The sequence below is a fragment of the Erinaceus europaeus genome, chromosome 2, assembly GCF_950295315.1.
Source record: "Erinaceus europaeus chromosome 2, mEriEur2.1, whole genome shotgun sequence".
NCBI classification, from domain to species: Eukaryota; Metazoa; Chordata; class Mammalia; order Eulipotyphla; family Erinaceidae; genus Erinaceus; species Erinaceus europaeus.
The window spans coordinates 145,771,788-145,782,809 of NC_080163.1; positions in this window are offsets into that span (position 1 = coordinate 145,771,788).

Genomic DNA, 11,022 nt, shown 5'->3' on the forward strand with positions numbered 1-11,022 from the left:
GTCATTATATAAGAATAGAAAAAAGAAAGCATTGAAACTCTACAAAAATTAAATGAAATAGAGAATTCCGTACAATAGCAGGGAAGTAAATTAATTACTGTTTCACTCAACATTGACAGAGAGCCTAGAAATAAGAACTTCTAGAGTTGTGTTTAAAGATAAAAAATAATAATTAAAAAAAGAAAGCTTGTTTTTCGGTTAGCAGTTGTTTGCTTCATCCTGATGGCCTGTTTGTCAAAGTGGCCCCCTACTCTCTCTTCAGTACCTGAAGGTAGTCCCTTATAGTCCTAGAAATCAATAAGATCAGAAAGCCTCACCAAAGCAAGTGAAATCCTGACAATGAGCATGCCTTTAAAGATCCGAGTTTGTAAATTCATGAAATGCATTTGCATGAAGTGCTGACAAGCTTACTGTGAGGAGAGAAAACACAAGAAACATTACAGCTCTTCAATTTCTGAAATCCATTTTTGTACATGAGCTACTGGTCATGTCTTTGCAAATTTCTCAAGCTGCATCCCCATAAAACAACAAAATTGGGCACTGTCAGCACAAAAAAGGAGCATTTTGAATACATCAGTCAGAAAACAAGCACATTTGAAAAACAGACTTAAGAAAAGGTCAAACGAGAGGTTCTAGAAACACACTTAAAGCTCTCACGTGAATGCCTGTATCTAGCTATTTTCAAAAAGTGATATACTGCTGACGACCACAAACTTTCATTTCACATGATTCATGCTCATTTCAGCTCCCATACCAAAACTTAATTAAATATTTCTACATCTGGCTTCTTGATGTGCTTTGAAACTTTCAAAATAATTCCCTTAAGACTCAGGAACTCCCAGAAAATATATTTATGAGTACAAAGAACTCTGCTAAAAGTCACCATGGTTAATTACAGTAAAACAATCTTTATGATTGGTATCATGTATAAAGTTAATTGTCTCATTAACCTTAGCCATTATAATATAGCCCCATTATAAATGAAAATCAAAAGAGGGATTAGATATGAAATATAAGTAATAGCATCAAAATAGTGTATATTTCTCAATCATTATCTCTAAGGTTTAAATGCATGTCTTCTCAGGTTAATAACTAATAAGTACTATAATATCAAAATGATGGATTGATGGAAAACTGGCTTCTTTTTGCTGCGGAATCAGGATATCTTAGCATGTTTCAGTTTTACTGTCTTAATTTCTCTTCATTATTACTGTCTTTAGGCAAAATGATACTAAGAAACTATTTAAAATGAAAAAGAGTTCCTTCAATATTAAATAGTTAAGACGCAGATAATTAAGAACATGTGCATATTTATAGCAGTCCCTGTGTCCATAGGGCTAGGCCAAAGACACATGTAAGAAAATTCTAACTAGATGATGTGACAACTTGGCCAACACTGAGGATGTAGTGTCAGAGTGATTTGAACAGCATATTTTTCATACCTGATGGCCATCCTGGTTCAGTCCCAACCACGCCATAAACCAGAGTTGGGCAGTGATCTGATATATTTTTAAAAACAGAATAAGAAGAAACAAAAAATTCCCCCAAGAGACAAATGGGAATATTCCTTTTACCTGAAGCTGAAAATCTGAAATCTATTATCTTTAAAATGATTTTAGAATCCAGATGGAAGTCACATGGAAGAAATAGGTTGACACAGGTAGTGCAAAGTAAAAGTATTATTGTCTCAGTTGTGTTTTCTAGAAACCTATATGTATCAAAATAAAGTAGTATAATTTAAAATGATAACTAATGTAAGTTGAATTATCATAAGCATTAATTGAATTTAATTACATATTCCAAGTAATTAACTTTTGCATTCCTATTCAGTCTTTATACTACTCTATTATAAAGAAATTGCTTTTACTTGAGATAAGCTTCACATGACAGGAGAGACAGAGTTACAGAGAAAGAGAGAGAAAGGAGCCACTGCACCACTGTGGTAACATGTGGTGCCAGTGACTGAACTGAGAACATCAGGAGTGTAATTCCTATACTAGCATCTTAGTTTCCTGGTAGCCATATTATCCTAATATGAAACTCTTTGTCCCGTTTTACAGATTTTGAGACTAAAGTATCCAATAATTGCTTGGTCTTTTCTCATATCAGAAACATACCAGTCATGCCTATCACTCTACTTGCTTGGGAAAAAGACTATTATAAGCTCTAGATACTAGAAATATATGACGTGATACATCAGTAAACACGAGCCAGTAATCTCTTTCTATAAAATGTGTACATAAGGTCCAAGAGCTGGTTTACTGGGTAGGGCATATACCTTGCTACACACTTAATTGAGGTTTGGATTCAAGGTTTGACCTCCATAACCACATGAGAGTAATAAAAGGGAAAAACTCCTGTGTTATGGAGTTTCTCCCTCTGTCTAAGTGAAAAATGAAATTGTAATGGTAAAATTATGGGCAATCTTTTTTTGTTAGCATTTTTGTGATCCTTACTTATTTATAGGATAGAGACAGTCAAAAATCAAGAGGGAAGGGAGAGATAGAAAAGGAGAGAGACAGAGTAGCAAACTTCCTACTACACAAACAATAATAGTGATAATGATAGAAATAATAATGATAATATGTAAAAAATTGCTTCAGGACTGAGCACACATATTATAAACACAAGGACCCTGGTTCGAGTACCCGGTCCCCACCTGCAGGGGGAAAGCTTTGCAAGTGACGAAGCAGTACTGCAGGTGTCTCTCTCCCTCTCTGTCACCCTCTCCCCTCTTGATTTTTGACTGTCTCTATCCAATAAATAAATAAAGATAATCATAATGTTAAAAAATAGATAAAGATAAATCCAAATAGACTCATTTTTCTATAGAGAGAATATGGCACTGGATGTGAGTTTCAATTAGGTTTTGGCTTCTTTTACTTAGTCTGGTAAATTTCTAGTAACACGACTTAACCTAAAGAGAGTAGTATGAAAGCTCAATGCAAGTTACTTTTATTAATTAAAACTTCTCAAAAGAATTCTGGTCCATACTCCTAGAGTGGGAGAAATGTTAGGGGAAGATGACCAGAGGGCTCTGTACTCAATTCCATTAAGAGACAACGAATGAAGAGAAAAGAAGGGCATTTGAAAGTATTAACAGGTGTAGGTGTGACTTAGGAAGAGAAGGGAGGAAGGAAATATATAAATATTAAATAATCAACCCATATCTGTTACCTTGGAAGAATTAATGCATTTTCCAATGGAAGTAATAGGGACATAGACTCTGGTGGTGGGAATGGTGTGGATTTATACCCTGTTCTCTCATAATTTTCTAAATAATCATTAAAATTCTAACGAAACATAAATAAAAGAAGAAAATTCCAATGTTAGGATTACTGTACTACTTGATCTTACCATGATTTATGACATTTAATGCTATCTACTAGTAACTATATCTTAGATACTAGTAGGGGCAGGTGATTCTATTTAATAATTTTTTCCTGTTAGGGGTCTGTGATTTCAATTTACATAAATCTATTGGAGTTATTTTATAATTAAAGGGTAGTAACTGAGAATACAAAATATACTTCACTATCCTCTACTTAATTCATGAGCAGAAAGAAAAAAGCATGCCTCTTGAATGTTGAAAATTGAAAGTAGAATTTAAAAAAAAAAGGTAACTGGTTTTCATAAACACAGTATTATCTATTTTTGTGTGTTTGTGGGAGTGTGTGTGTGTGTGTGTGTGTGTGTGTGTGTGTGTGTGTGTGATTTCACTTTCTAAATGTAATCAGTGGGGGCGATAAACAGGTAAATAGCACAATGGGTAGAGGGTACATGTTACCATGTGCAAATACCTGGGTTCAAGCTCCCATTCCACACCTACAAGGGGGAAAGTTTCACAAACTGTGAATCAATACTGCAGGTGTCTCTCTGTTTCTTTCTATCACTCCCTCCCACTTCAATTTTTCTCTGTCTTATAAAACAGAAGAAAAAAAGTAAATATGTTAAAAAAATGAACGCTTAACTTGTTATAAATAACTTAGCCTTTAACACTATGTTGGCTACCATATACCTTTGGGTTTTTATGGCCTTTGCCCTTATATCATTTGAATATATAATTCTCTTTAAAATCATGACTGCTAAATATAGATGCTATGTCTCTTATTGACAGTAGAATCAAATCAATTAACTCACCACTTGGACAGTTACAGGGAGTGGTGTCTACACCTGGACCAACAAGTATTTGTCAGTAAGTCATGTTGTAAATTCATTATAACTGAAGGCCTACTAATTTAGAAATTCATGTAGGCATAATTTATCTCAAAGTAACTGGTGAAAAATAAGTAAGATAGAATTTTAGTGATATGTGTATTGTATGTTCTTGCATTATATTCATTTAACCATGCATCAAGGATGTATTCAAAGTGCCAAATACTCATAAAATCCACTAGCGATTTAGAATGATTTACTGTACATTTATTTAAGTACATTTAAAATTTTAATTTATCTACTATAAAATGTTCTTATATGTATATATATATATATATGCTAAAATATTGCATAGATCAATAGCCAGCAAGAATGTCTCATTGTTACCTGCAAATCATCTAAGATAATCTCTATAAATTGGTGAGAGGAGAGCATATATTTTAAAAAGAATAATGGAGAAGCAATCATATATCCAGTTTAAACTTGCAATAATATTTAGGTATATTATTAATGTTACTAGGTATATCCAAATTAATGAGAAATAATTAAATATAAATATTATATTACCAAACATATGTTACATAGTTCTAAGAAATTGTGTTAATTAGAAAATTATATCAAGGGGCCAGTTGGTGGCGCACCAGATTTAGCACATACATTACAGTGCTCAAGGACCCATGTTCAACCCCCTGGTCCCCATCTGCAGGCGGAAAGCTTCAGGAGCTGTTAAGCAGTGCTGCAGGTGTCTCTCTGTCTCTCTCCCTCTCTATCCTCCTTCCCTCTAAATTTTTCTCTGTCCTATCAAATAAAGTTAAAAAATACATCAGTAATTATCTGTAGTGTATAACTGATTCACATACAATACAGATATATACTTGTAGCTTTTCAGTATTTGAGGTTTGATGAAAGTACCCATAGAAATAAATTTTATAGATTATATTTTATAGCTCTTTGTACTAAAATCTCATCATTTAGTAGTTTCAAAGCAAGTCAATTTAATTTTAATGTCATGAGTAAAGTGCTTAAAGTTCTATAAAATGTCTGGTATGCTTATAAATAATTAATATCAGATATACAATCATCTTGTCACATGAACAAAGTACACACATACAATATTATTATGAAACATGTCATGTGCATTGTATTATATTTAATGAGATGGAACAGGAATTTTGATATTTCATACCCAAATTATGATAAAGATTCTTACTCTACAATTTACTTGAAGGCTACTCTTCTAAGTAATCAACATGACAATTATCTCAGAAATTCATCTTCTTTTTCATAATTATCTTTAGAAAAACTGACACTTGAAATAAATGGATAGTATTAGCTATATAAATGCATACAGTATATTATTATATTTTAAATTTTTATTCTTAGCAGTTTTATACAACCCACTAACTTATAATTTGCTGTAATTGCTCCTCAAATAGAGCATTAAGTTTTATGACTTCTTATTTTCCTTGACTAAAAGACTTATTACCATAACAATGCATAGAAAATGGAACTATTGCTACCCATAATATTTGCTTCTTATTTAATGTAGGCATATGCCGCTTAATTCTAACTCAATGAGAAAATGCCGGGGATTTTCCCCTTCATGCTAATATATTATTTCTCACCAGTAGTTTTAAGAATCTTAAAGAATAGAAACATTCTACTTTAATATGTATTTTTTGTGTGTATATTACATGGCAGAAGTCTCTGTTAATATTTGAAGTAAAAAGACCAATGTTTTAACTTAAACCAGGGTTTCTTATTTTTCTACAAACCAGTGCCCTTTGTTGGAGCATAGAAATTTATAGCCAAGCATAGATCTATTTGGATCAAGACATAAAAGAAAAAAAAATTTACTGCAGAGGGAAATAACCTTTTACAATATTAATAAAGGCTCTCTATACTTACTATATTTCCTTGACCTATAATGTCTGAAGTATAGATTATACTCTTAAATCATGCACTTCTAGCTTCATACCAAATTTGCACCATTCGGCTTTATCACAAATGTGTCCAGATTTTTACAACATCTGGCACATTTATAGCAATTAGTTCTGGGCAGGCTGCAATGCCTCCAGTCTCAATTGCGCAGTCCAAGAACATACACAAATTATGATTAGTAATGATTTATTCAATGATGAAGTGATTCATCTTAGTCACTTAAATCATAAAACTGTAGGATTTGACAGTTATGATTTGTGCTGTGACTTTCTTTGATGTCATCATTTTTTTTTCTAAACCAAATGCATAAAAGACAATTCAAATAAATGCTATGCTGTAGTAAAATATTATTTATCCCCATGGGAAAAATGACAAAATTGTACCAATTATACCAATCTTTTTCAAAATAGACAACTAAAGTACAAGCTCTAAGGGATCTTGTAAATTTCAATAAATTCAATTTTATCACCAATTGGCTAAAAGCCTCCTGTCATTTATAAACAGTGCCATATATGAGAACCTCATAAAACATTTGAATTATTATTAATAATGGTAATTGTTGGAAGTGTTGAGCTATAATTCCTAGTTTGTTTTTATTTTGTCTTTTTTGTTGGAATTTGTGTCTTTTAAAATAATATTTAATTTATTTTGGTTTACTGAGAGATAGATACAGAAAGAAAGACAGAAAAAGAGGCGGGGTGTTAGTGCACTGGATTAAATGTACGTAGTATGAAGCACAAGTACTTGTACAAGGACCCCAGTTTTTTTTTTAATTTGGTGTTTATTTCTGAAATTGTTTTTTCCCTTTTTTGTATTCAATTATAGAGTTTTACCTGTACCAGTTCTTATTTAACCCTTGTTTTCAATTAACAAGTACTTCCAGATATATGTACCTCCTCTTTTAGCATGGATATTTTAATGTATTTTTAAAGTGCTCAATATTCTCTTTTTTATTTATTAGATAATGATATAAGATTAAAAGATAATAGAGATATAGTTCTACACCACTCCCACTACCTAAGTTCTGTGCTCCTATACTCCTTCCTCTCTGCAGTTGAGGCTCAGAGACTTGAACCCAGGTACATGCGTCTTAAACTGAGTACACTATCACCTGAATCCATATATACTTTTTCAAGTTTATATGATTCAATTCTTATATTCCACATATGAATGAAATCATCTGGTAGCTATCCCTCACTTTCTTACTTCACTAAGCATAATTACCTCTAGTGACATCCACTTTGTCCCAAAGGATACCATACAGTCTTCTTAATTTATCGTGTGTGTCTTTATTTGCCATGTTTTGTGTTATGAGTTAAAATTTATTTTGCAATACTGGGTATTCTATCTCATCCATTTTACAACAACTTTTTCTAGTTTGTTTTCTCCACATATTGGAAATTGTTGCCATTTTTCTTATATAGTAAATTGGGTGAGTGTTTTGTATTCAACTTTGTATTATTTACACCTGAATGATGAGTTTTTCTGGGACCAACTATTGTAAGAATGATGTGACGGGGTAAGTGGTAGAGAGGGAATTTTGGGGAAGACAGCTCACTAGTTGAGCAAGTGTTTTATTATGTGCGAAGAAGTGCTTTTCAATCTTGGCACTACAAGGGAATTCCATGGAAAGTGATAACAGAGATTCAGGGAAGGTAGAATAGTGCTGTGCTATCTCTGCTGTCCTTCCATTTCACCCCCCCATACTAAGTAAAAATAAATAGATGCATAAATAAATAACAATAATAATAAAAATAAATGAGTTCATGAGACAGCTCAGTGATATCCTGCATATAAGAGGCCTTGAGGACCTTGAATTCATTCATAAACATATACTTGCTCTCTTACTCTCAGTTTTCTCTCTCTCACTTCATCTTCTTTGTTTCCCCCTTCCTTTTAGCAAAGCTCATTTTGACTCTGACTTATGATGGTGCCTGTGAATAAAACTGAAACCCTAGAACCTCAAGCATGATAGTCTACTGCATAATGATTTGCTATCTCCAAGTCCGTTGCTCATCATTTCAAAAATAATAAGAATAACTTGTAGGGAAAGATAAGTTTAACCTTCAGTTCTTATGTTAAAGGATTCTTACTGGCATAGTTTATATCTGTTACTAAAAGAGCTGCATTTGCTCATATGTACAAAATATAAAGTATTAAAGTCCAAGAACTTGTAAAAAAAATAGTAGCAAAACTGTCTCTATGGCTTTGTATGAACTATGGTGCTTTTAGTTGTTATCCTTTAGAGTGGTGGGGTGGGGGCATGGATCTGTAGTGGTGGGTGCAGTGTATAAATATAGCTTTGTAATCTTAGGACGTTGTAAATGATTATTAAATTACTAATACACACAATTACACTCCTGGTTGTTGGAACAGTCATGACATGTTTTTCTATGCAAAAATACATCATGACTTTTCTGACAGCTAAATATACATGTATGTATGCATATGCGTACACATATACATGTACATATACATGGTAGGGAACATTCTTGTGTCCTCAATATTTTCAAAGAGCTTGAGAACTATAGAAGTAACTATTCAGGGGGTCGGGCGGTGGTGCAGTGGGTTAAGCACATGTGGTGCAAAGCGCAGGGACTGGTGTAAGGATCCCGGTTCAAGCCCCGGCTCCTCACCTGCAGGGGGGTCGCTTCACATGCGGTGAAGCAGGTCTGCAGGTGTCTATCTTTCTCTCCCCATCTCTGTCTTCCCCTCCTCTCTCCATTTCTCTCTGTCCTATCCAACAACGAACAACATCAACAATGTCAATAATAATAACCACAACGAGGCTACAACAACAAGGGCAACAAAAAGGGGGGGGGGATGACCTCCAGGAGCGGTGGATTCATGGTGCAGGCACCGAGCCCAGCAATAACCCTGGAGGGAAAAAGGAAAAAGAAAAAGAAAAAGAAAGTAACTTTTCTAAAAAAAAATATTGGTGAAAACACCTTGACCATCTGGGCATGAACTTTTTAATTTTTTTAAATACTTTTTTATTTTTTATGATTTTTATTTATAAAAAGGAGAGAACACTGACAAAAAACATAGGATAAGAGGGGTACAACTCCACACAATTCCCACCACCAGATCTCTGAATCCCATCCTCTCCCCTGATATATTTCCTATTCTTTATCCCTTTGGGAGCATGGACCAAGGGACATTATGGGGTGCTGATGATAGAAGATATGGCTTCTGTAATTGCTTCCCCACTGAACATGGGTGTTGACAGGCTGATCCATACTAGCAGTCTGTCTCTCTCTTTCCCTAGTGGGGTGGGGCTCTGGGGAATCAGAGCTCCAGGACACATTGGTGGGGTCGTCTGCCCAGGGAAGTCCAGTTGGCATCAAGGCAGCATCTGGAACCTGGTGGTTGAAAGAAGAGTTAACATATAAACCCAAACAAATTGTTCACTAATCATGAACCTAAAGGCTGGAATAATGCAGATGAAGATTTGGGGTCTCCGTTTTGTAGATAGCCTATTTTAGTTATATTCCAAAAGGCCCATGACTATACTAGTGTTTGTTTGTTTGTTTGTTTGTTTCTGAGCCTGACATCTGATATGCAAGTGGAGCCAAGTTATTGTCTGGGAAGATGATGTCATGGCTGGAAAAAGGACCAGAAAGCTGGATCAGGGAAGAGAGTACCTCCCAAATATGGGAAAGGTGTATAAATGTTGTTGACTGTAAACCCCGTTGATTTGATATGATCTGGGGCCCATATTCAGCTTAGGAGCTTATGTGAACTTTTATTGTTGAGGAGGTTATAGATTCCTATTTGAACTTCCTTGATTATAATTGATCTGTATGCATTTTTGACATTTTTCTTATTCATTCTGAGAGGATGTATGCATCTAAGAATTTATCTGTGTCTTCCAGGTTCTCTATTTGCTGTCATATTTTATTGGGGGGGAAATCATTGGGCTGAAGTCATTCCCCACATTTAAAGGTTTGTCACACATAACTCCAACAAAGAATTGAAGAGAAAGCATGATTTTCCGGAATTTTAAACTTTATTCAGGAAAATTGAGAACATACACATGTTGAAGTACAAATGGGCCATGAGAGAGGGAGAGAGTGAAAGGAAGGGAGGAAGGAAAGAAGAAAGAGAGAGTGTTTTGGAGCCCTTTACTCACATGTTGGTAGGCCCTCCTCAGCAGAGTGAAAGAATGAGATCCTGACTATTCCTATAGTACTAGTCTATATAAACATCCCAGCCCTGCCTTCACTTCCTTTCTAAGCCACACCCACAGCTGATACTCTTCCCATTTCCTGTGAGCAAACCCCCCCCACACACACACACACATAGGGTGTTCCTGGGGAACATGTTTTCTAGTTAACACAGAAATGTCTGTGTTTTCCTAGGTACTTCCTGTCATGTCTAACCTCAACATTTCCCCTCTAGGAATACCAACCAAAATTATTTTGGGGGCACTGAAGCACTAACTTTCACACTTTTGTAACTTCTGTAACTGCTATAGCTTCATCAATCCATACTCCTTGACAGACCTGTTCTGTCCCTAATCTTTCCCTATTCAGGTAGGTCTCTGGAGAAATAAGGTTTCCAGATACTTTGACATATGGCCATCTCTCCAGGGAGGCCAGGAAGGGGTTGTGGAACTTGATGGCTGAAAGGCAGTAAGGTATGCAAATGTTTAATAAATAGAGGTACAAAGAATAAGATTAGAGTCAACAAAATAAGGAACCCAGGAAGAGAAAGATAGTGTGCTCGTTTAGGCATAAATGTTCCTAAGAGGCTAGGACTCTGACAGCCTCTGAGATGTTACCATAATGGTAGACATGAGAAATATCTGGGAGGATGGCATTAGAGTATAGAACTGGACTAAAGCAGATAGAGTGGCTCCCATATTGAAAAAAAAGACACACACACACACACGTGTAACTAACTTTGTTCCACATTAGTCTTGCC